This window comes from Microtus pennsylvanicus, chromosome X (assembly GCF_037038515.1).
Source record: "Microtus pennsylvanicus isolate mMicPen1 chromosome X, mMicPen1.hap1, whole genome shotgun sequence".
Taxonomy (NCBI): domain Eukaryota; kingdom Metazoa; phylum Chordata; class Mammalia; order Rodentia; family Cricetidae; genus Microtus; species Microtus pennsylvanicus.
The window spans coordinates 29,164,845-29,190,312 of NC_134601.1; the positions used below are offsets into that span (position 1 = coordinate 29,164,845).

At 42.3% G+C, this 25,468-nt stretch overlaps 1 long non-coding RNA gene and 1 other non-coding gene across 3 annotated transcripts in view; both read right to left on the reverse strand.

Moving 5' to 3' along the window:
• LOC142840223 (uncharacterized) overlaps window positions 1-24,375 on the reverse strand; it is a 38,254-nt gene extending 13,879 nt beyond the window's left edge. The window contains exons 1-4 of one of the 2 annotated variants that reach the window (XR_012908914.1): window positions 24,307-24,375; window positions 21,196-21,233; window positions 15,459-15,553; window positions 14,436-14,541 (exon numbers count right to left, since the gene is read on the reverse strand). This is a non-coding gene — a long non-coding RNA (uncharacterized LOC142840223). The remainder of the gene's footprint in view (window positions 1-14,435; window positions 14,542-15,458; window positions 15,554-21,195; window positions 21,234-24,306) is intronic. The other variant, XR_012908915.1, reaches the window with a different exon arrangement.
• Window positions 24,376-24,819: 444 nt separating this feature from the next.
• On the reverse strand, window positions 24,820-24,891 carry Trnaa-cgc (transfer RNA alanine (anticodon CGC)). The gene has a single exon. It is a non-coding gene; the product is annotated as a tRNA-Ala (tRNA).
• Between the last annotated feature and the right edge of the window lie 577 nt (window positions 24,892-25,468).

The following is a 25,468-nucleotide window of genomic DNA, read 5'->3' on the forward strand; positions in this document are numbered from 1 at the left end:
GACAATGGTTCCCAAAAAGTCAACACCTGCAGTAGGGATAAATCCTGGTGTCACTGCCAGTGGCCCTGCAGTCTGCCCCAGCCATAAACTGTCACCCACATTCAGAGGGTCCAGCTTGGTCCCATGCTGGTTCCTTCCCTGTCTGGCCAGAGTTGAGGAGCTCCCTTCAGCTCAAGTAAGCTGTTTCAGTGGGTGTCCCCATCATGGTCTTGACCTCTTTGCTCATATTCTCACTCCTCCCACTCTTCAACTGGAAAAAATTAATAAATAGTACCTGAGAAGATGCCAGACTATAGAAGACTGAGTCCGCATAAGACATTGCTTAACCTCAACAATTATTGGAATACTACAAAGAATGATATTAAAACAGGGCTTTAATATATAACTTCTAGATAAAGACAAGGAGTAATGGCAAACAGGTGAGCTAGTGTGGTAGACTGAGAGCTACCTAAATTAAATGAAGACAAAAGCAAAAGAGAGGGATGGAGGGATGGAATCAAAAGGTAAATGAGGGCAATTGAAGAAGCAATAACATCTCAGTGCTGATTGTGGTCAAGGTTTGAGATGTTGGTGGATAAGTGCTGATAAACAAATGACCTAGAAGTAACAAAATATGAGTCAGTGTATCTCTGTGAGCCATGACCCTTTTGTGTTAACTTTCATTCTGGGAATCTTCCTTCCAATTTTATCCATAATAGATTTTCCCCATAATCTATCCTGATTATAATTTCCCTTCACTCTACTCCTCCCAGTTCTGCTTCACCTTCCCTTCTATCAGGATCCATTCTGTTTCTGTCTCTCAGTAGATAGTAATAGGCTTCTAAGAGATAACAGCAAAGCACAACAAAATAAATTAGAATAAGACTTTAAATCACAATTATCAAATAGAAATTGGATGAGGCAAATGAACAGGAGTAAAAGAGCCCACAAGCAGACCCAAGAATCAGAGACCCACCTGTTCACACACTCAACAGCCCCATAAAAATACAAATAAAAGTTCTTCTAAAATACTGAAAGAGATAATATACACATTGAAGACCTGGTGCAGACCCATGCCTACCTCATGCTCGCTGCTTCTGTTTCTTGGAGTTTCTGTGAGTCAATATAGATGGCCTTGGACTTACTTCATTCACTTACTTCATTCCCTGCTTTAGGAATGTATTATGTTGGTACCCTGTTTGCATGCTCTACCATTTCATTCTATAGCTGCTTCTTACAAAAGGAAATTCCCCTGTGGATATTTGTGCCCACTCACAAGGAATGACTCAAGGACACTTTCTTTCACCAGTGGGCCTGCTTCTTCAAGCAGCGTGACAATACAAATCTCTGAGTTATCCATTTTAGTAAGTTGCACGATGTTTTCATTTGCCCCAAGTCAGCTAAGCACCTGAAGAACACCTGTCTGTGCATGTCTGAGAAATTGATGAGTTCCACAAAACTCTGGCTATGTGCACAGCTGATATCCTGGTATAATGGCTCAGACTGTATCTTAGAAGCAACTGCATTATTGGAAGGGAAACCTTATTGGTCAAGTTGTCTTTGTGTTACCCCTATAAGAGCACAAAGTGGGGAGAAGGTCATATTAAGCTAAAAAAGAGAGAAATTTTCCACATCGTCTTTGTATAAAAGTGGGGGGGCATCAATGTGGGATAAAAGGGAAGCTTTTGTCTCCTAATGTTCTCTTAGTTACAGCGTAGACCCTCCCAGCGATATATGCCTGGCAAACAGAGAGCTCAAATCTCTTGGAGTCTGGAGGTGGTGTGGAGGTTTGAATAAGAAAGGCCCCCATAGGCTCATGTATCTGAATGCTTAGTCTCCAGGGAGGGGTACTCTTTGAGAAGGCTTAGGTGGTGTGGTGTTTTTGTTGGAGTAGATGTGGCATCATTGGAGGAAGTGTGCAGCTGGGGGTGGGCTTTGAATTTCAAAATCCCATGCCAGACCCAGTGTCAGCCTCTCTCTCCCTGTGCATCAGGTAATAGAACTCTCAGCTACTTCTCCAACACCATGTCTGCCTGAGTGACACCATGCTCCCTGCCGTGATGGTAACAGACCAACCTCAGAAACTATAAGCAAGGCACATGAATGCTTTCTTTGATAAGAGTGGCCTTGCTCATGGTGTCTCTTCACTGTGATAGAACAGTGACCACGACAGATGCGTTTCATAAATTCCTGTGTGCTCAAGGTCTTTACAGTTTCAGTATACGCAGGTGTATCCATAAAGAGGGCCAAAAGGGGAATACTGTCTTCTGAAGAGCACATTATTTCAGACAAGTAACTTGAATGGCCTCCTGCTCTCCCCAAATGTCACACAGTAGTCTCTTGTATTAATGATTGACATCTTGGAACGGATTCTAGTCTATGCAGTTTTGAGTATTCAACCAGCCCCAATTCTCCCTCTGCAGCTGCTGATGGGGCAGAGGAAATCCCTTATAGGACGGTGGTAGTTTGAATGAGGATGGTCCCCATAAGCTCCTATGGTTAATGTTTCAATGGTGAATGGTTTAAGAAAGATTAGGATGTGTGGCCTTTTTGGATGAGGCGTGTCACTGGGTGTGTGTTCTGATGTCTCAAATGCCCTCTGCCTCTTTCCTGTGATCAGGATGTAAACTCTCAGTTACTGCTTCAGTGCCTTGCCAGGCTGCCTGCTGCCATGCTGCCCACAGTGATGGTACTGGACTAACCCTCTGACAATGATAGCAAGCTCCCAATTTAATGCTTTGTTCTGTAAATTCCCTTCAGCACAGTGCCTCTTCCGAGCAATAGAACAGTAGCTCAGACAATGTCCTGTGGCTGTCAAGGGACTTGGGGTTCCTGCCTCTTTTCTTCTGTGTTCTCTCTTCTTGTAGGGCTCAGGGGATAATTTCTCTTTCAATATCTAGTTAGTGGCTCTAAAATGATGGGGAGGTAAAGGAAGTACTTTGGAGATCTTCCTGCAACAGAGAAGGGGCCCCAAGCTTGTTCTACATCGTAAGGGTGAATACTTATTACATCTAAACCATATGCAGAGCATATTCATAGAAAAGTACTTGTCAAACACACCACAAACACCATGGAAGCGTACTTGGCAACCACACCACAAACACCAGGTTGCTCTTGGACGTCCCCAGCAGGCATGGTACAACACAATGGCAGTGACTGACCAGGATACAACTTGCCTGGCAGGCAGCGATCTGGGGGCTGTACCACAGCCTCCTGGAGAGGAGAGGGAAAGTCTAGGAAATCCATCCATCCCATTGTCAGGGGATTCAAGGTGACCACCACATTCATATTCTCTACAGAGCACCACTCTGTATCCCGTGTGCACTGCCCACTTTACACTCAGGGAGGATGAAGTGAGTTGTGGAGCACTACAGTTGCTGCAATCCATAAATGGAACTGCTCTATATGTGTGCCAGCTTTCCAAACACACTAAAAACGCATTGCTATTCCATAAAACATCAGCCCTTTAAAGAAAATAAATGTAGGCATGTAGTTTGAATGCCACCTCCTGGCCATAGTGGGAACTACATCAGTGAGAGTCTTGGGCCCAGTGGAGTCTGTTTGGGTGGGAGGGAACATTGGCTGTGACCTGGACTTGAAGGGACCTCACCTCTGAAGAAAAGGCAGTGTTTTTTCACCTCATTATAATTTCCTGGCACATAAAACTTGACATCTTAGGTATATTAAATGTAAACCTGAGATTGGAGACCAATCACAGTCTAAGGCTAACATAAAGCAGCCTCATTAGATAGAGATGGTGGAGCTCTGTGTGCAAATACCCACACACACAGACACACACACACACACACACACACACACACACACACACACACACAGAGGCATGCCCATAGCATACATTAGCCTTTAATGCTCCAGTAACTGAACAAAATGACTTCTTCTGAAGTATGGAAGGTGTATAATCCTTTATCCAATATGCGATTGTGGGTTCGTGCATGCCTGTGAGTGCGTGTGCAATTGTGTGTGTGCGCGCGCGTGCGGTCAGGGGACAGAAGACAGCCTCCGGTGTTGTACCTCAGGTGCCATCCCCTAGAAGTTTTTCTTAGACAAGGTTTCCAACTAGCCTGGAACACGCAAGGCATTGTGGGTTGGCTGGGCAGTACACTGCAGGGATGGGCTTGCCTCCACCTTCACACACAAGCATGTCCCGACACACCTACTACTTTTCCTGCTGTAGTTTAACTTCATTTTCTTGATGATGCTCTCTGGGGATGGAACTCAGGGCCTCATGCCCAGAAGGCCAGCACTTTACTGATTTAGCTGTCTCCCCAACCCTGCTTTTACTACCCGAGCACAAGTATTTTCTCAGTTTACACTTTAAAGTACTTTGCTTCCTGGATACGAAATTTGAAACACCACAGGAAAGCACATGTAGTACCATAAGGAAATCTGTGTCTGTCGCTGGGCTGATTCCTACCCCTAAGACACAGGGCTGTCTGCAGAGAAATCTCCTGAGAGTGAGCAATCAGAGTAGAGTCCCAGCTGCCATTTTCTGTGCGCCTTGCTGTATGTGGTGGTGAAGAAGTCACTTCCCCATTTAGGAGATGGTAATCTTTAATGTGTCTGCCAGGGGCACACAGGGCTCTGCCTTGCATCCGGTGGAGAGAGGATGGTTTCCCAAGACAGAAATAAGCTGAAACTTTCCCACAGTGAATGGAATGATATTAGTCCTGCTATCTACTTTGTGTGTTTAGTGCAGAGTCTCAGAGCAGCCCAGCCCAGCTCCTTTCCTCCCTCAGCCTTCAGAGTTCTTCCGGTTTTCCAAGCTTAGCACATTGCCCAAGTTCAAGTATTCATTTTAATGTAAACACATTCTTAATGCTACTGTTTTCTTCTCGGCCCTGTAACATTTTCATTCCATTTTCTACATGTATATGGTTGAATTTCCAAGAAATAAGTAATTTTATCATTGATTTCCCTGCAAAAATTTGTTTTATAATGATCCATATCTCTTGAAAAACCATGTACTCTAAGATTGTTTTTCTAAGAAATCTAGCATTTTCTGAGATATTTCCGGTTTTTGTTTGGTTTTCATTTTGAGGCAGGGCCTCTCTATGCTATTCAGGTTGTTCTGGAGCTTCAGAGCACCAATGATCCTGTAACCCCAGTGTTCAAATAGCTGGAAGTGCACACATTTGCCACATAACGCTGATGACAACTGTTCTCATTATTGCCTGGCATTTGAGCATTTTTCTTTAATGTTTCACAGCAATTATTTTAATTTGTAAATAATTTTAAGGCAAAGAATGTGCATAACTTAATAATAATTATGTTGTGTATATTTGTGTGTGTATGTACACATTAATGCAGGTGCCTACAAAGGTCAGGAGAGGTCATATCTTCCTGGAGCTGTGGTACGGTCCATCACAGATGTTGGAAATGGATGCTGGAAACAGACCTTGCGTCCTCAGCAAAGAATAGAATGCACTCTTAACCACTGAGCCATCTCACCAGGAAGACTTTAGACTGTTAAAGTCCATTAGCCATTTTAATGTTCATATATTTTATATTTCAATGTGTTTTCCCCTTGGTTCAATGACCTGGAGCTGATTCTTCTTTTTTTCTTGTTTAAATTTTAGTTTTACTTTTAATTATGTCTGTCTGTCTGACTGTCTGTCTGTCTGTCTGTCTCTCTGTGGTATGCACATGATTGGCAGAGGCATTGAGTCCTGATGGAGCTGGAGTTAAAGGCAGTTGTGAGCTATCTGCCATGGGTGCTGGGAGCCATATTCACATCAACAGTAATGACTCTCACGTCTCTTTTCTCCTCCCTCTACGCCTTGAGTGCTGGTATTACAGGTGAAGGTGAACATGCCCAGAGGGTCAAAGAACACAGAGCAATTTCCATTCTGGACAATCATTCTGCCACGTGAGCTATGTCGCCAGTCCCCATACTGTGGCTTTTTAAATTCACCAATGGCTTCTTTTCATGGTATAGCATTCTCATTTTTCAGCTACCAGAGAAATCAAGAATATAGCTGAGAATGTCCTGCACAGCCAGGGGAGCCATAGCAGTGTCTAGGGACCACTTGTAAAAATCCCCAAATGTGCTCCCACCACATTTGTGAAGAGCTTGGGACAGGGCCATCAGATGCTGGGCAGATCTAACTGCTGCAGCATCCTCGAGTCCAGCCTCTGGCAAGGACATCATGTTCCTGAGAGAAAGTCTCCTGCCAGCAAACCTACCTTAGATGCCCAGCATCCTCAAAGGTCAGCAACAAGGGACTGGAGGCTGCTGTTGTACTGTCTGTGGTTGTGTGTGCAGAACAATGACCCAGACCCTGCAGAAGAATCACAAAACAGGAAAAAGGTTGGTCAAAGGATCAGACACATCCTTAAGATGAGTGATGAAGATATAAAAAAAAGCTAATTTGGAAATATAGCATAGTGTGTGGAAATAGAAATGACAGGGAAAGAAGAACAGGGTTCCCCTTGCACAGAGATGTGAGTGTGTGTGTCCTGATGTGGGGGTGTGCCTCCCTAGGAGTATGGGGACAATGATGAAGGGATCCCAGACATATCTGAGAACTCGGATTCTGTGTTTGGATGTCTGTACAGCAGTGGTTCTCAGCCTTCCTATGCTGTGACGTGAATCTTAATACAGTCCCTCATGTGTGGTGATCCCAACCAGAAAATTATTTCTGTTGCTTCATCATCGCTGTAATATTGTTACAGTTCAGAATCATGATGGAAATAGTTTTGGGGATAGACGTTTGCTGAAGAGGTCACAAGTCACAGGCTGAGAACCACTGTTCTAGAGTCAGAGAGATGTGGAACCTTCCTGGGCCCAGAAACTTTGGTTCCCTGAGCCTGGATGTGCTGGACCCATTTTCCAAACACACGCTGGGCATTTCTGTGAGGAGAAAACAGAGTGAGACCCTGTGCTCTGATTCCTGCTCCCCAATCTGTGAAATGAGAGCATTAGAATGCTCACCTATTGATTTTAGGGGCCTTTAGTTATAATATCTGCTTTAAATACCAGTCAGAAGTTTCTGCGTGTGTGGCAGAGTAATGTTGATGTATGCAATTGGAATTACAGGCTGGCCTTGAACTCAGACTTTATACTGTCTCTGTGTTCCGACGTAAAATGAATGCAGGCAGATTGTAAAAAAATATATACAGCTTTAATGTAGAAATAGACTTACAGTACCATGGTTCCCACAGAGAAACAGGAAGCAGAAGGGATGTGCTTGGCTCCTAGGAGCCCAATTTATAAGTAAACATTCGCCCGAGGCAAGCCCGCCCCCTAAGGGGCTGGCTTAACCCTACATCTCTGTCTTCGTGAGTCCTGGGAATAAATGTGTGCTCCACGCCCACCTGTCAAAAATAAGCATTTCTAAAGGCAGTCTTCTTCTGGAGAAAGAATAGGGACAAGCAGTAGCTGCAGCACCTAGAGACTGATTTCACTTTGACTCTGCCTAAAGCCTACTCACTTGCTTCATCTGTAAAACGGCCAAGAGCAATACATGCTGTAGAACAACCACTTTCAAAAATACTTTAAACGTTAGGTTTGCTTTTCATTAGACAAATGTTAGATTCTTATTCTTTTGGATATTCTGCTACAGTTAGTTTTACTTAGAAAAGTTTACATCTGAAAATTATTCATCAGCTGACACGTTGTTAAAGTGCTAAGTTTTACAACAACTAGTTTGGGTATTCAAACTATCCTGTGTCAATACATGTGGAATAACTGATGTCAGTAAATGGAAGCACTGTGTCTCCATATGGTCAGACAAATACAGAGATGTTAGAGCAACGTCTCCACAAGGAAAATGCACAGCGCATACAGGTGCTATCTGCCCTCTCCCAGACAAGGCTGCACAGGGCAGCTCTCCCGCTGATCACTGCAGCATGGCTTCATCCCTCTGTCAATCCACTTCCATCCCTCCCCTGTCTTCTGAAACATCTCCACTGTCTCCACACTCCCTCATCTCGCCCTCCCCAGGCCTTTCTCTGTGCAGTGCCAAGTCACCTTCCACCAAAAGGAAACAAATCACGACAATTCCATAACTCACCTTCCACACTGATTATATAATCCAAATGTCATACACAGCTGAAAACGACACACATATTCCTTTCTATACTATCCCCAAGCAGTGTCCACGCTGTCTTCAAGGTTCTGGCAACTGGCCTTGTCCTCTGCTCTTAGATCCACTGTTCTCCATGGAAGCAAGCACGCCCACAACTTGGTTTGTGCACGGCCTTGCTTATTTTTGTCATTCAGGGCTCAGATCACATGCTAACTTCTGAAACCTTTGGGGGTAACATCACTTACCACAATCCCCATCACAACTATTTCCTATCAACTTTATGATCTTTAAAGCACCAATAATACATTGAATTGCTCTGATTACTGATTTCTTCTGCTTACTGACATTTTACCTATCTAACACGATATACAAAAACCCGTGCTAGTCTTCACAGTGCAGGAACATGGTGCTCACAAAAGAGGCCAGTATGTGAATATCTGGATAAATATATATGAAGGAATTGATGCGTATTTGACATGCCATGTAACACACTGGTATTTACGGGAGTAGCAAGAGAACATGGTATGGAATTAAGAAGTCTGTGACTCCATATCCTAGAGGACAGAATATCAAACACAGTAGCAATACTTTTTACGTGGACAGCCATCAGAAAGAAGTGTCTGTGCCACACCCACTTCCCAGGGTTTGATTCGGTGTCTATTGTGGACCCAGATATCTACCATTTTAATAAGCACTCCCTGCAAATGTAATGCAGAAAGCATGGCCCATTCGGGGAATGGTTTGAAGGGATGGCTTCCATTTCAGTCCTGGTCATTTAAAGGGACCCCTACAGGGTTCAGTCATCTGGGGAGTCTATGACTGCCATTGTTCCACAGTGGGCTGCTCTTTGCTGCCACCTGCTCAACAGGATGTGTTCCTACAAGGCATCACAGATCAGCTGCTGGCCACAGGGATGGGAAGAGAAAAGGAAATGACTCACCTGGTGAGTCCCACCTGATCTTGTCACTCTTGCTAGGTGAAAGGCTGGCAAGACCACACCACACTTGGTTCTTCTCCAGGAGCTGGTTCTGCATGGAGACTTCACAGTTTTCTCCCCTGTTCTACTAGAAGGCAGAGTAAGGGTAAAAATCTCATGGAGAGGGGAGGAAGGCAGATGAGAACGCTCATGCACTCTACTGTACTGAATATAGGGATGGAGTAGCCTGTCTGCATCCAGTCAAGTCAAAATTGTGCAGTGACATCTTCCTCTTCTTTGTTCATCTCACGGACCCTTCCTATACACACCCATGTACACATCACACACACACACACACACACACACACACACACACACCATTGGCTCTTACGACTGTCACATACTGAAAACAAGGGCTCATGTCAGCTTCTTGTCAACATTCTGCATGTTCTCTCTGCCTTCCTGTTGTTCTTATCATAGAAGAGACCTGACATTGACAGAAAGAGGAGACAAAATGTCACTGACAACTAGCATTTGGTGATTACTGTCTTCTGGGGGTGGTCAGATAATCCAGAATTCTAAGCAGATAACATATGAAGAGCAGGTCCACTTGAATGTGTGTCCTCGCACGGACACGTTATAGGATAATTTAACCATCAAAATATATAATGATGACAAAGGAGTACTCCTTTAAAAAATGGGTGTTTCTGAGTGGACACAAACGCATGAGTAAATACATTAATAAACAAGAGAAAAAAGGGAAACATTACTCAAGACGAGCAATGCTTGTATACTAGTAACTGCATAGGGAAGTAGGTATCAGAGCAACCCTTAGCAGGTGTCATGGTAATAATCCATATGGCAAGAACCATCCATAAAACACCCCCTCTGTACACAGTCCACAGCAACACTGCTAAAATCTTCATGACTGATGGGAAAACAATAGGGAAACACACGAGTACTAACCTTGTCCTTTTTGTGTTGGGAAAATTATATTAGATATTTTGAAAATAATTACCTAAGTATTCTTCATAATACAAACCTTTCTGGAGTTACACATACATACCTAACTCCTCACATGTATCCTCTTCTTTCTCTCTCCCCGAGATCTCAGCACCTCCCTGATGGAGCTGGCTGGGAGGTGAAGGACTATCTCTATGATTCCAAAGATTCCATTTGGGCAAACATTTGACCTGTGGCTGCCTTAGAAAATTTCCCTCAAATTGGGTGTTGGACATTTGTTTCTTTTCTCATAATTCACTTGCAACTTCAAAATACTGAAATTGAAACAAAAGCAAATATATGTTATCAACGACATTTTCATCATAGAGAAAGAAACCTGACATTTCAACCTAAAATGAGCTTTTGTTAAAATCTACCCACAGACAGTTAACCACAATGAAATGTGTAAACTGTAATTTAAAATGCCTGTCACTGGAGATAGCATTAGGAAATAGGAAATCATTAGGAAAACTCTGCCCACTTCTCTGTAGTGCCTAGACACTGAATGGGACAACTCATTGCTGAGAGTTAAGATGTATAGATTCATCGACTGTGGTGATATCTTGTTTCTTCCCTGACAATAAAGCTTGCCTGAGGATCAGTGTGTGCTGATAGTCACTAGTTAGCCAGAGAGTATAGGCAATGTTGGCACTCACATTTCTCAACACTCAGGAGGTACAGGCAAATGGATCTCTGTGAGTTCAAGGCCACCCTGGGTTACACTAGATTGATCCAGTCTAAAACAGAAAGAGAGTCAGGCAGTGGTGACTCACACTTTTCTTTTTTTCTTTTTTTAAAATTTATTTATTTATTAAAGATTTCTGTCTTTTCCCTGCCGTTGAAGAGAGGAATATAAGGTGGGGCGAGGCAGGAGATCCAGGCATTCAGTCTGAGGTCTTGTAGAGACAGGATGCTCCATTCGGTCTGAGAGTTTCATAGAGGAAAGAACTGGAAGCTGGCTGCTTTGCTGTTCTGATCTTATAGATTCAACCTCCTAATATCTGACTCCAAATTTTATTATTAAGACCAATTAGAATTCACTCTGCAATCCCCTTCATGCAATGGAAGATACAGGTGTCTGTTCTCCTCAAACAGACCTATAGATCCAGTGCAATACCAACAGAACTCTAACAGACTTTTCATAAACTAATGGGCTTATCCTGAAACTCACAGTGAGTATGAAAAACCCCAGCTTGAAAACAGCCTTGAAAAGGAACAATCTTGGAGGATGAACACATGACTTCCAGACTCCTTATAAACCTAGAGAAATGAAGACAGCGTGCCTGATTGGAAATGACAATAAGACAGAAAAGAATATGAAGGGGACAGAAGAGTCACACACGTGTGAGGGGACACCTTTAGCAAAGACACAAAGACACTTCAGTGAAGCAGGCATATGCTGGTCACTGAGTTTTTCTGGGACTCCCTGTAGTGGTAAGGAGGAGCAGCCCAGTACCTTGACCAGCAGCCTGAGGATCACCCTGTCCTTTGACGACCTTGACCCTGGTGAACTGGATCTAGGATGCAAAAAAAAATTTCATAAAATGCCAGGATGAAGCAAAGGTTGTGAGCTTATTAATGCTTTGGACAGAATCTCACATAGAATAAGGATGGCTCATGCATGACGGCCTGAGTGAGGACTAGAGAGAGACATGAGATTAGGTGTCAGTACAAAGGGTGTGTGAGGAGGGCAGGAGAGTGAGAAATGTGAAGATTTTTATGGCTCTCAAAGTTACATTGTTTTAAATTTACATGTAAGAATACTTTGAGTCTTTAAATGGGTTCTGTTTTCCCATTAGGAAAAATATACAATACGTTATTACGTACTCAAAAATAAAAAAATAATCTTTTCAAATGTTCTTATCGCTTTTAAAATTTCTTTTAGTAAATTAAATTTAAGGTTAATCTGTGATTCTACAAGTATTCTTGTCTTAAGTAAGCACAATTAGTTAATTTATTTTTATTTGTTTAATATTTTTCCACAGGGAAGTCTGTGCACCACATGAGTGAGTACCTACTGCTCACAGAGGGCACCCGAGTTGGAGATGTCTCGAATCTGGAGTTACAGACAGTGTGAACCATCGGGTACGTGCTGGGTATCAACTCTGGATCCTCTGGAAGACATCCCGTAATATAAAAGAATGAACCCTATCTTCAGACCCTAGTTTATTTGTTTTATTTTTAAACTTACTTTGAGATGTCTTTAGGAATAGTTGCATCATATCTGCAGATAATTTTGGCTCTATCAGTTGGGTTGAGGCTTCTTGAATGTCCTAAAAATGTAAAAATGATCACAGGATGAGGGGCTATGTATTCCCTCTCATATACCCTTCAATGCCCTGTCTTTCTGTCTTATTTTGGGAGAAGCACATCTCCATGCACAAATATAAATATAGACAAGTTGTTTATGTCAGGATACAAAAGTCAATCCAAAACAAACAAATGATCTACACAGGACTAGAGACATCTCTGAGGTTAAGAGTGCCATTGGCTGTTGCAGAGGACCTGACTTCAGTTTCCAGCACCCGTATGGTGGCCCACAGATGCCTCAAGATCCAGGGGAACTGACAGTCTTTTCTGGTCTCTGTGGTCATCAGCACTCAAACGTGAATACGGTACACACAGACATACAAGCAGACACTCAGTAAATAGTGAAAAGGAACCTAAAAGATAATTGATCAAGAATACAACCTAGGGCCTGGAGAGATGGCTCAGTGGTTAAGAGCATTGCCTGCTCATCCAAAGGTCCTGAGTTCAATTCCCGGCAACCACATGGTGGCTCACAACCATCTGTAAAGAGGTCTGGTGACCTCTTCTGACCTTCAGACATGCACACAGAATATTGTATACATAATAAGTAAATAAATAAATATTTTTTTAAAAAAAGAATACAACCTAAACATGAATCGTGTAGCAGAAAAAGAATGAATTACAGACAAACTTCTTAGATATAACAAACCCCTTTTCATTAAATAAACAACTGGATTGTTAAGAACTCCATAAAGAGAGAAAATGTCCACTCTTCCAAATATATGTTAGAAACATATTTTTCCTGCCTGGGAAAAATGAATGTGGGAACATGTGTATCAGGTGAGAGCCTTATTGTTTCCAGAATACAGAAAGCCAAAAAAGAGCCACTGAGAAAATAGACAATTCAGGAAATAAAAGTTGTCCAGAAGGGTGAGTAGATGCTCCACTAAGAGAAACAAACAGCATCAACATCCTTAACACTTAGGGAAGAGAGACAGGTGACTCTGAGGGGACTCTCGACACCCCACAAAATACTCAGAAATAAAGACTTGTCATACAAAGACCTGGGAGGTTGTGGAGGATGACTCTCCCATACCCACTGCTGGTGGCCATGGAAAACAGGACAGAGACTTGGAAAAGTATTTCTCAATTTCTTCATATGTTAATTGTCATATGGCTATCACAACCCCAAACATATAGCCTGGAGAAAGAGGACATATTTTCTTTTAATGACTTACTTATTTCAGTTCACAGCAGCTTTATATACAAGACACTGAAATTGAAAACAACCTCAGCAACAGGCAACAGGCAAAGACTCATTTCCCAAAACCAGCATGGCAGCTCCCAACTGTAACCCCAGTGCCAAGGGATCCAAGGCCCTCTCTTGGCATCCATGGGCACCAGGAATGCATGTGCTCGTCATACCTATATGTAGACAAACATATATACATACAAAATCAATATAAATTATAAAAATTTCAGTGTAGCTATACATTGCTACACCATTTAATATTAAGAATGAACAATTGTCGTGGGCAACAAAATAGATAAATTTAAACATATATGCAAGATGAATGAGGGCCAGATGTCTCTAAACTCTCGTTCTATTCTAATACATTCCAGCATATATAAATGTGTATATAATATCAGATTGTTGTATTTTCCTGCAAACAAGGTATGGCAGTGGTTGGGATTGAAAACCTAACTAACATAGAAATGAAACTTTATGGATTGGTAAATAATAATGAAACTTGGACCTACCTGAATATAAGATGTCTATTTTCATTATGGGGCAAAGTAGACCAATAGTAATTACGTTTAATATTTGGTGACTTGGACTTCAGAGATGGCCCCATGGTTAAGAGGACTTGCTGCTCTTACAGAAGACCTGGGCTGGGTTCTCAGCACTTACTTGGTGGCCCACAATGGACTGCATATCTGTTTCTAGGGAAACAACCCCCGTTTCTGTCCAGAGCAGCACACCCTGACCCTGAAACCAGAGCAAAAGAAACATGCAATGTCCGTGAGGCTAGAATCAATTCACTGGCCCTGAAACCAGAGCCCAACGTTTAAAAAAGGCCAGTGAAATAAACACACTTTGCCCCTGAAACCAAAGCCACAGAAACACACTCTTCCACTTATCAATTCGGCAATACAAACTAACCAATCTCTCAGCATAAAAGGAACCAATCCCTGAGCAGGAAAACCAGCTGATCACTGAGCACAAAACCAACCTGTACCTGTTTAGTTGGGAGCTGCCTTTCCAACTCTTGGAGGGGCAGCCACCTCCTGGACTCTTCCCTCCCAGTGAATCTCTTGAATGAGGCTTGGTAAGACCTTCTTTGCCTAAGACGTGTGGAGGAGAGGAGACCAGAACTGGAAAAGCTTCTCCTAGCAGTGCAGAGGTGTTACTCTTCTGAGGATCTGAGCAGAGTTGTTACTCTTCTGAGGATCTGAGCAGAGCTGTAACAACCTGGCTGGGGTAACCCTCCCCTACCAGAGCAGAGCTGTTAATTTGGGGCAAACTTTCCCTGAAGCAGGGCTGTGAGCTTGTAAGATTAAGGTGACTTTGTGGTATTCCTTGGCTCCTGACTGCCAGGATCCCTTTCCATCTGAGCAGCAATGCTTACAATATACACACTATTTTTAAAACATTGCAGTCTGGGTGCCAGGAAGATATCCCCAGGCTGCCTGACACCATTCTGTTCAGGCAGGTGCCACACACCCACAGGCCAGCCTGCTTTGTCAAAGCCTGGGCTGGCGGGATGACATTCACAGGTCTACCCGGTACTTCAAGGGGGCCATTATGGTGAGCAAAATGTGTGGTGGAGAAATGGGAGAGAAAGAGCAGCAGAACTAGCTATGATAAACAGTGCAATGGAGGACGTGAAGGTGGTGAGGAAGAGGCAGAGGAACAACCTAAATACTTCAAGCTCAGGAACATGGATTCAAAACAAACTTCTTACCCAGACCCAGAAAAACAAATGTAATATGTACTCTCTCATGAGTGAGTTTTAGACATAAAGCAAAGAAAAACCAGCTTACTTTCCACAACACCAGACAACTGAGACAAGAAAGAGGATCCTAAGAGAGACATTCTGGATCTACATAGGAAGGAGAAAAAGACAAGAACTCCTGAGAAAACTGGGAGTGTGGGGGTCACAGGAGAGGAGGACGGGGAGACCGTAGGAAGGTAGGGAAGTGGACTTAAATGTATAGCTCATTAAAAACAATAAAACCCAAACATCTTAGATATAACAAACCTCTTTTTATAAGTTGAGAAGCTTGTTGTTAAGACGTCCATCAAGTGTCAGCTGTATGTTCTTCCACGTAATGGTTGATAAATGAAGACAATGCCCTGATGGGGAAATACAAGTTTGAAATTCATGCACCAGATTAAGGAATCCTTGTATCTAGCAGACAGAACATCTCACAGACGTCATTAAGGTAAGTCCTACCTATGGGTTTTCATGTAATAGAATAGAGATGATTCTAAGTGACCAAGAGTATTGATTTCATTATAAATGTGAATGTATTTGAATTCATCAAGCAAAGAAAAATACTCTTCAGGTTGCCTGTTAAGATAAAATCTTCAACTATTGACTTTTAAGCACATAACTCTTAAATGTTACACTGAACACTTAGAAATGAACAAAAAATAGTAGCCAATTACAAATAAAAGGTAACCTGAGATAAAAATTCTGATCTTTGAGAAATGCTTAAAGGAATATGCAATTAAGAGATATTTTTGAAACCCACAATAATTCTATGTGCTCAACTTTAGTGGCAAAATGTTACTTTTTCAAGAAATATACCAATAATGTGGCATTTTTTTTGAGGAATGTGATGGCTAATCTTGGTTGTCAATATCACTACTTCTGAAATCAACTAAAACTCAAGTATCTGGGCCCTCCTGTGAGAGATTTTCTTGATTGGATCATTTGACGTGAGAATATTCACCCTAATCTGGGCATCATCTCTGTTGGAAGACCACATCAAAGGACGTGGAAGAGGAAATCTTTTGCTTTTGCTTGCTCTCATTCTTATCAGCAACGTCATCTACCCTGCTTCTGAGGCATCCCTTTGCTGAGTTAGAACCTACATTTTTGGGACTCCAATAGTGACTGAAGACCAGTAGCCGGTCCCTAAGAATCCTCTAGATCTCCAGTGCCAAACTGGGACTGCTGAGACATCCAGTCTTGTTGACTGAACAACTACCATTTATGGCTTTTCTGCCAGACAGGGCCATTGTTGGAATAGCTGGACCACAGTCTACCAATTATATTCCTTTAGATCAGTGGTTCTCAATCTTTGAGTTTGACCCCTTTCACAGGGATCAGATAAGACCATAAATAAACACAGATATTTACATTGTGGTCCATAAAAATAGCAAAATTACAGTTATGAGTAGCAATTAAATAACTTTGTAGTCATAGGTCACCACAATATGACGAACCGCATTAAAAGGTCACAGCAACGGGAAGACTGAGAACCACTGCTTTAGTGAGATCTGAGTAATGCAATGGATAAGGAAAAGCTCAGGAACACCCTACAACAGATGGGCACAGGTGATCGCTTCTTAGGTATAACCCCAGAAGCACAGACATTAAGGGCAACATTGAATAAATGGGACCTACTAAAACTGAGAAGCTTCTGTAAAGCAAAGGACACTGTCACTAAGGCACAAAGGCAACCTACTGACTGGGAGAAGATCTTCACCAACCCCACAACAGACAAAGGTCTGATCTCCAAAATATATAGAGAACTCAAGAAACTAGACTTTAAAAGGCTAATTAACCCAATTAAAAAATGGGGCACTGAACTGAACAGAGAATTCTCAACAGAAGAAGTTCAAATGGCCAAAAGACACTTAAGGTCATGTTCAACCTCCTTAGCGATCAGGGAAATGCAAATCAAAACAACTTTGAGATATCATCTTACACCTGTCAGAATGGCTAAAGTCAAAAACACCAAGGATAGCCTTTGCTGGAGAGGCTGTGGAGGAAGGGGTACACTCATCCATTGCTGGTGGGAATGCAATCTTGTGCAACCACTGTGGAAGTCAGTGTTTCGGTTTCTCAGGAAATTCGGGATCAACCTACCCCTCGACCCAGCAATACCACTCTTGGGAATTTACCCAAGAGATGCTCTATCATATGTCAAAAGCATTTGTTCAACTATGTTCATAGCAGTATTATTTGTAATAGCCAGAACCTGGAAACAACCTAGATGCCCTTCAATGGAAGAATGGATGAAGAAAGTATGGAATATATACACATTAGAGTACTACGCTGCGGTAAAAAACAATGACTTCTCGAATTTTGCATGCAAATGGATGGAAATAGAAAACACTATCCTGAGTGAGGTATCCCAGACCCAAAAAGATGAACATGGGATGTACTCACTCATAATTGGTTTCTAGCCATAAATAGGGACCACGGAGTCTACAATAGGCGAATCTAAAGAAGCTAAGTAAGAAGGTGAACCCAAGGAAAAACATATAGTTATCCTCTTGAATAAGGGAAGTATACAAAATTGCCGGGGAGAAAAGTGGGATGTTGGGGGTGGGGTGGGATGGGGGTAAGGGGAGATGGGGAGAGAAAAGGTAGAAGGAAAGGAGGGGGGACTTGGGGAAACAGGAGGGTCGGGATAAAGGAAGGTTGGATAGGGGAGCACGGAACCCCATTTCTTAGTTAAAGGACCCACTTTAGGATGGGCAGGAGACTTGACCCTAGAGGGGATCCCAGGTGCCCAAGCTGAGGCCCCCAGTTAGTTCCTTGGGCAGCTGAGGATAGGGAACCTGAAATGACCCTATCCTAGAGCAATACTGACGAATATCATGCATATCATCCTAGAACTTTCATCTGGCGACGGATGGAGATAGAGACAGAGACCCACACTGGAACACTGGATAGAGCTCCCAAGGTCCCAAGGAGGAGCAGAAGGAGGGAGAACATGAGCAAAGAAGTCGGGACCACGAGGGGTGCACCCACCCACTGAGACAGTGGAGCTGATCTACTGGGAGCTCACCAAGGCCAGCTGGACTGTTACCAAAAAAAAAGCATGGGATAAAACTGGACTCTCTGAACATGACGAACAATGAGGGCTGATGAGACGCCAAGGACAATGGCACGCGGTTTTGATCCAACGCAATGTGCTGGCTTGGTGGGAGCCTAGCCAGTTTGGATGTTCACCTTCCTAGATATGGACGGAGCGGGGAGGACCTAGGACTTACCACAGGGCAGGGAACCCTGACTGCTCTTTGGACTGGAGAGGGAGGGGGAGAAAAGTGGGGGGAAGGGGAGAGGGGTGGGAGGAGGGGGAGAAGAATGGGAGGAGGGGGAGGGAAATGGGAGGCTGGGAGGAGGTGGAAATTTGTTTTTTTTCTTTCTTTTCTTTATTCTCCTTTTATCAATAAAAAAAATACATTAAAAAAACAAAACAAACAAACAAACAAAAAAAAGCTCAGGAACAATAGTAGATTGGAACACACTGTTTTCGATGCAAGAATAATCATATGGGAAATAATACATTGAAAGGATTTATGAAAGCTATTTTTCCTGTAGCTCTATGAACTTCTGAAACTTGATGGAAGACAACCTACCCACTCTCCAGATGAATATGGAACATTTGCCAACACTAACTCCACATGAGACTGTTAAATTTGTACACAAATGCATGTATGGATTAAAATGTTGCAATTTGCAGGTAGTTCAATTGGTAAAAGAAAGGTACATATACTTATGCCTGCCTGCTGAGTTCCATTCCCAAGACCCATGAGGTGGAAGGAGAGAAGCAATCATCACAAACTGGTTTTGGGAGGCACATATGTATCTAGGCACTGATGCACTGAAAGGCCTCTTTCACAGCAATAGAAACCCTGGCTAAGCAGAAAAGAGAAAAATATTCCAAGAATGGTAACCTCTATGCATCCATAAATGTAAGAGAAGAGCCAAGTTTTCCAGAAGGTCTGTAAAACAAAGCAGACTCAGTAAGGATAAAAGACCCAAGTTTTCTCTCAGATATCGAATCTAGAGTTGAATTCGTTTGTGAGTGTGGCTGTGTGTGGTCATGCTTGCAGGTCATAAAACTAGAATAAAAGAGAATAAAAATAGACCATGAGGAGATGAACAGGAGCTTAAAAGAGGATGGAAAAGAGAGGGCAGTGAAATATGTGGGCCATGAAAACAGAAGATGCAACAACTTGTAGAAGAAAGCACAAAGGAACAAATCTATTTCTAAAACAATGTTGAGTAAACCAGGAAGCGTATGAACCCAAGATACATGAAATGATTGACATAGTCAAACTTCAGAAAAGAAAAACAAAGAAAAAACCTTGAGATCACGTTGAAGGAATTCTGTTTCTGGTAGACAAAAAGAGAGCCACGTAATTATAATGAGGCATGAGTCCAAGGGATAAAGCACACTATTTATCATAGTGCTGAATAAAAGCAATTATCAAACCTGAATCTCTATGTCTACATAAATTATTCTGCTGGATTATCTTGGGGATAAAAAACCATCATCAAAAGTAAACGTAATTGTTTATCAATATGAGACATGCTGCTAAAAAGGGCTAAAGGAAGTTTCTAAAACAAACAAATCTTAGAGGAAACAGAAATATCTGGAAGAAAGAAGAAGAATATCAATGCAGAATATGATTAAATATATATACGTTTCCTTTTCCTTTTAATATCTCTCAGTTCTGTGTGATGTTTGAAGCAAAAATTATAAGTGATATGATGTGATGTGGCCCTCTATAGATGTAGAGTAAATGTATTGCAGATTCTGTTCTTACAAGGGGTGATTGTGAAGGAACTATAATTGCAGTAACATCAAATAGGGTTAGACTCGTAGGCAATCACTATATTTGAGTTCCACTCTCTAGCACTTATCAGGGACATCTGGGATAGCTGCTGTAACATACTTACTCCAAATGCTTTGGTCCTTCCATCCAGATGAGATGAGAAGGCATTTATGCACACGGGATCATGTTTAACGTCAGGATGGCTAATGAACAGAAGATGAGGTATTTATCATATTGAATGGATAAGAATGGGGGAAGGGATCTAACTCACACTTTTGTCCCAACGTTCCGTTCTGTCTGGCGGACATCACAGCACACTGGGTTCTTCCCTATGAACTCCTGCTTCTGGGTTGCAGAGATTACCCTTTATGTTTACACTAGAAGGTAACATAAGGGAAAAGAAAACTCATGAAATAGAGGAAACTAGGATGAGAAAGCACATAAATCCCAGGGGATGCAATGATGGTGCCTTGTCTGTGCAGACGACATTAATGGAAGGTACACAATGATGTTTTTCATCCTCCCAGGTCATCTCACCACCCTGGGCACACACAGTGATAACTGTGACTGTAGACACATACTGGGAATGTGAGCTTGTGCATTTCCCATTCCCGTGGCAAGAACTCCCCCTCTCTGTGTGCACTCGGGCCCCTACTTTCATGCCACAGTCTTCCATGGGCAGCACAAAGGAGGCAAGGGAAATCCGCCAACCACATAAATACACAGGTTTTGTTTTCTCTCAATTCAGGCTCTGAAAATTATTCTTTGAGGTGGGCCTCATTACTTCCTTTCCACACAGGGGCTCAGATAGTACAATGCTTAGACCCAGGAAATTCTCCAGAGGCACCAGATGAACATTGATGCCATCTTAAATGGATTCCTCTGGCCAATATTGGGACAAATGGAGCATGGAAATAGAGAACAGCAATAGAGAGGAAAACAGTTTGGGAAAGTGGGTGTTGAGCCATACTGATATAAGTCAGCACATGAGTAAAGAACTACGGAGATATGTAAGCAGTATACTACACACCAGGTCATCATTGAAGAGGACCAGGAGAATTATAACACAACCTATCACAGCAGTAAGTGATTAACTAACTTTCACACATATATATCCAGGGACATATTTGCACAAGCATGAGCATATACACAACACACACTAACAAATGTCAATGTAAACACACAGCTCTCACCTCGAAGGAAGAAGACAGTTCACTCTGGAGTCAAATATCTGTGAGTAAACATGAGAGAGACAGGTTTATGTTAGTACAAATTGCATGTTACAATGTGGAAACAGGGGGGCTGGAGAGATGGCTCAGAGGTTAAGAGCACTGGCTGCTCTTCCAGAGGTCCTGAGTTCAATTCCCAGCAACCACATGGTGGCTCACAACCATCTGTAAAGAGATCTGGCACCATCTCCTGGCGAGTATATATATAAAATAAATAAATTTAAAAAAAAACAATGTGGAAACAGTTTCATGATGTTTTTATAGTAACAGAATGAACAAACTATAGACTCTCCTTAAGTTCACTGGTGATAATATTAAGTAGACTATTATGGTAAAGCAGAGAAACCTCAGCTACAGGCACTAGCTGCTATGTGATGACTCGCAGTCTTTTGACTGGTAGAAACTTAAAGCTTTGTTAAGGAGACATATTCTGATATTTTCAATTTGAGGTCCAACGTCATCTGTTACTGACAAGGTGTTAGGTAAGTCCAACACAGGGGGCCCAATGAGTGGCTACTCATGGGCTCAAGAGAACACGAAGGAAATTGTAATTAGGCCCTGGGACTGCGACTTCCACCATCTCCATATCACTGCAGGTCTAAGAGTCAATCAACCAGTCTTTGCACACCAGCCTCTGCCAAGGAATTCCTGTACACACACACACACACACACACACACACACACACACACACACACCTCTCATTCTCACTCTCCTAGCTCCCTGGTGTTTACTGAGAGCTCAAGGGGTACAACCACGTTACAACAGATTCATCTCTGACCACACATGGGACGGTGAGAGCTACTAACATATGTGGTTTGAATGACATTCCTGTGAGATGGCCATGGACTTGTCTCTTGGACATTTCTCTCATTTGTTTTAGACTGTCAATAATAACCTGTAAATGCCGATTAGAAAACAGGGAAAAGCTGCATTCCACATCAAATAAAGTTTCATCATGGGATAATTCATGCTTGCAACAAAAAATGTCTTTGTAAGTTTCATTGACACTTGTTTCCTGACAGTTTACAGAAGATTTAATAATTTGTTCACAGAAGAAACAATACGTAGGAATTGTGTTTAAAAAATAATACCAGTTATAGATGAATCAAAAAGTACAAATATTTGTGAATAATTTTGACACATAGATCCATAGTGCTGATAGGCTGAGAGATTTTGAAACATTGCTGAATTGGAGACAACCTGTCTTATGAAGGACAACTATTTTCACGGCTCAAACAATTCATTATTAGTAAGATGTCTGTTGATTTAAAACTGAGCTACAGATTCAATGCAGTAACAATAAAATTGCACTTATTCTTTTTAAAAATGTAGTGGATAACTCTAAACATTGTAGTTTAAATGCATAGCTTGTGGAAAATCCTTAGAACAGACAAATGTTAGAGAACAGCATTGCCTGATAGGAGACCTCTGTTTGAACCTACAGTAATTGGACCAGCATGCTATTGAATCAAAGTTGGCAAGAAAAAGTGCAAAACCAACATTCGACGCTCACATCCACACATTTACAGACCACTGCCTATATCGAGTCAACATTTTTCCTGTATCCAATGCTGGCATCAAGCTTGTGTGTAGTGCGTGTAGTGTGTGCTGAGAAGAACTGACCATACTCCTGCTGCAGCCTCCCAGGAACTGGGATTACTGGCATATATACCATGACTGGATTATTGGAGAACTGATGTTTCACAAATAAACAAGGCAATTTGATGCAGAAAGATGGCCTTTCAGAAGCAATGCTGAGGCAAGTGTATATCCAAACCCACAAATATAAACTAGGACCTACATCATATCATATATGAAGACCATTCAAAATAGATTACAGATGCAAAAATATAAAAGTCAGCCTATAAATAACAAACAGGACACAAGAAGAAAATCCCTGTCACTGGGTGCCAGGCAAAGATTTTGCAGACAAGACACCGAATAAAAACCGTAACTGAAGAACTAGAGAAGGTGGGATCTTACAGTTTAAAATCTCCTGCTCTTCCAAAGACATGAATGAGAATTGAGATGATAAGTCTGAGCCAGGAGAAATGTTAGAAATACATTTATCTGATAAAGCATTTCTATGAACATACGGAAAACCTCATGCGTCAGTCAGAAAGTAGTCCTTGAGACCCGTGAAATATTTCAGGTGTGCTTCTCAAGGGGGCACTGATAGGATCGCCCCCTTTATAGAGATTCATTAGACATATTAAGGCCATAGGTAGCGTCGCAGGGATTCTGAGGAGAGATCGGAGAAATGGAAATTAAAATGCCAGACTGGTGGCAAGCACAAAGTGTCCCACACCTGCAACCCCTCCACGAGGCAGCCAAGGCAGGAGAATCACTGAGAGTTCTGAGCCAGGGTAGGACACAGTGAAATGCTGTCTCAAATCCAAACAAAACCGCAGATTACTAAAAAGAAAATCCTCTAACCAAGTGAGTCTTTTAGCACTCATCTGAGACATGTAGGGTAATTATGGACTAGTATTTAGGCTTTCCCTCTTAAATCTCACCGGACCTATGGGCGAGCAATCTCATGGCCTTTTCACAGAGAGGGACCTGTGCAGAAGGGGCCAGGGGAGAAGGGGGCTAGTGGAGAGGAAGGTGCTCGCTGGTCATCCAGTGGTAAATAAGGCTGGGAATAAATAGCTGAATATTAAATCATTCGAATAATATTAAAACTGCTCAAAGAGAAAACAATTGCTTTCTTTTCTGTTTGCCCAGAGATCTGACTGACTGCAACTTGGAAAGAAGACAGCCCTGCTTTCTCCCTTCCCTCTTAAATCTCACTGATCCTAAGGGCGAGCAATCTCATGCACAGAGTAGGAAGTCAGGATCACAGAGTGCTTATTTGGCCTCATCTCCTTCCTGCTCACTCTCCCACAACTCCCCTCCTGGACAATGGCTCCAGCACAGCCCGGTACAGAACAGCACAGGAGGAGGCAGAATGGTCCCAAGTCTCTCTCCTTCCGGAGATACACCGGCTGCAAACCCCGACGTAGGAATTGTCCTACTTGGGTCTGGAATCCCTGCATCTGCCTCCCAACCCTCAGAAAGATTCTGGTGCTCACCTCCGTGAATCCATAAGCTTAACTCAGTCCAAACACCAGGAACTGAATGCTGCTTTCAGGACATTGTCCAGTCGCCATTTGAAAATGGTCGCCATACTGACCTCGGTTTCTATGACAACCACAATGCTACCTCCCCCATAGTAACCAGGAATGGCTCCGCCCAGCCCTCCCTTTCTTTCTCTCAGAGCAAGAAGTCTTCACCCTTGTTTTCACCCAAGAAGGCATACCCATCATCTGAGAAACTGTCCCTCTACGAAGCAGAGCTTTCCTTTGTTGTTCGATCTGTGAACAAAACATATCCCTGGAAGCATGCCCACGTTCTACTCACCAGACCATGGCGGTGTCTATGGAAATGTCGTCACAAAAATGAACATTGCTGTCACGGTGACAAATGGGCAATTTCATCCAATAATTAGCTATGCATATATGACCTCATCACGGGAATTTAAAGTCTGGGACACCTTGTACAGAAACATCCTGAAAAAGAACAGTCAAGGGTTAAAAATACTGTTTTGGAGATGCCGGGGCTCGAACCCGGGGCCTCATATATGCGAAACATGTGCTCTACCTCTGAGCTACATCCCCACACCTGCTAGCAGCTTCATCAAAGCCCATGTGAATGCAGAGACACCGAGCCAACATTCAGAGTCTCTGCAAGGGTCTGCATCCGGTCCTTTGAGCATATTGGATTCCAGGTTAAATTTAGTGTTTTCATAGGATTCCTGGGATTATTGTTGCATGAGAAAACAATCTATTTTCAATCAAAGGAAAAATAATAACAATAAAAATAATAATAAAAAAACAACGGTAACAACAAACCTTATGCTCTTTAAAGCAAGGTAAGCTAACAATGAATGATACTTTAAATTACTCAGTCCCATCAATTTTACTTCACCTTTACCTTGCAGGTGGCTCAACATGCCAGTATCATGCAGAATTAATAATTATATGTTGCTGATTACTGATATGCGGTCATATCTGAGAGTATGAGTATCTTCCTGAAACCCTCTCTAGCATACCTCCTTTCTCTTTTAAAACACGCTTTAGTAGTCGGGCTTGAAAGGTAGTTTTTATAATCTTGGTCAGGCTGGTCATTTTGTTTCTTAACTTTGCCAATACTGTCCATCACTCCATTTATAGCAATAACTAAATGTGTAGTAGC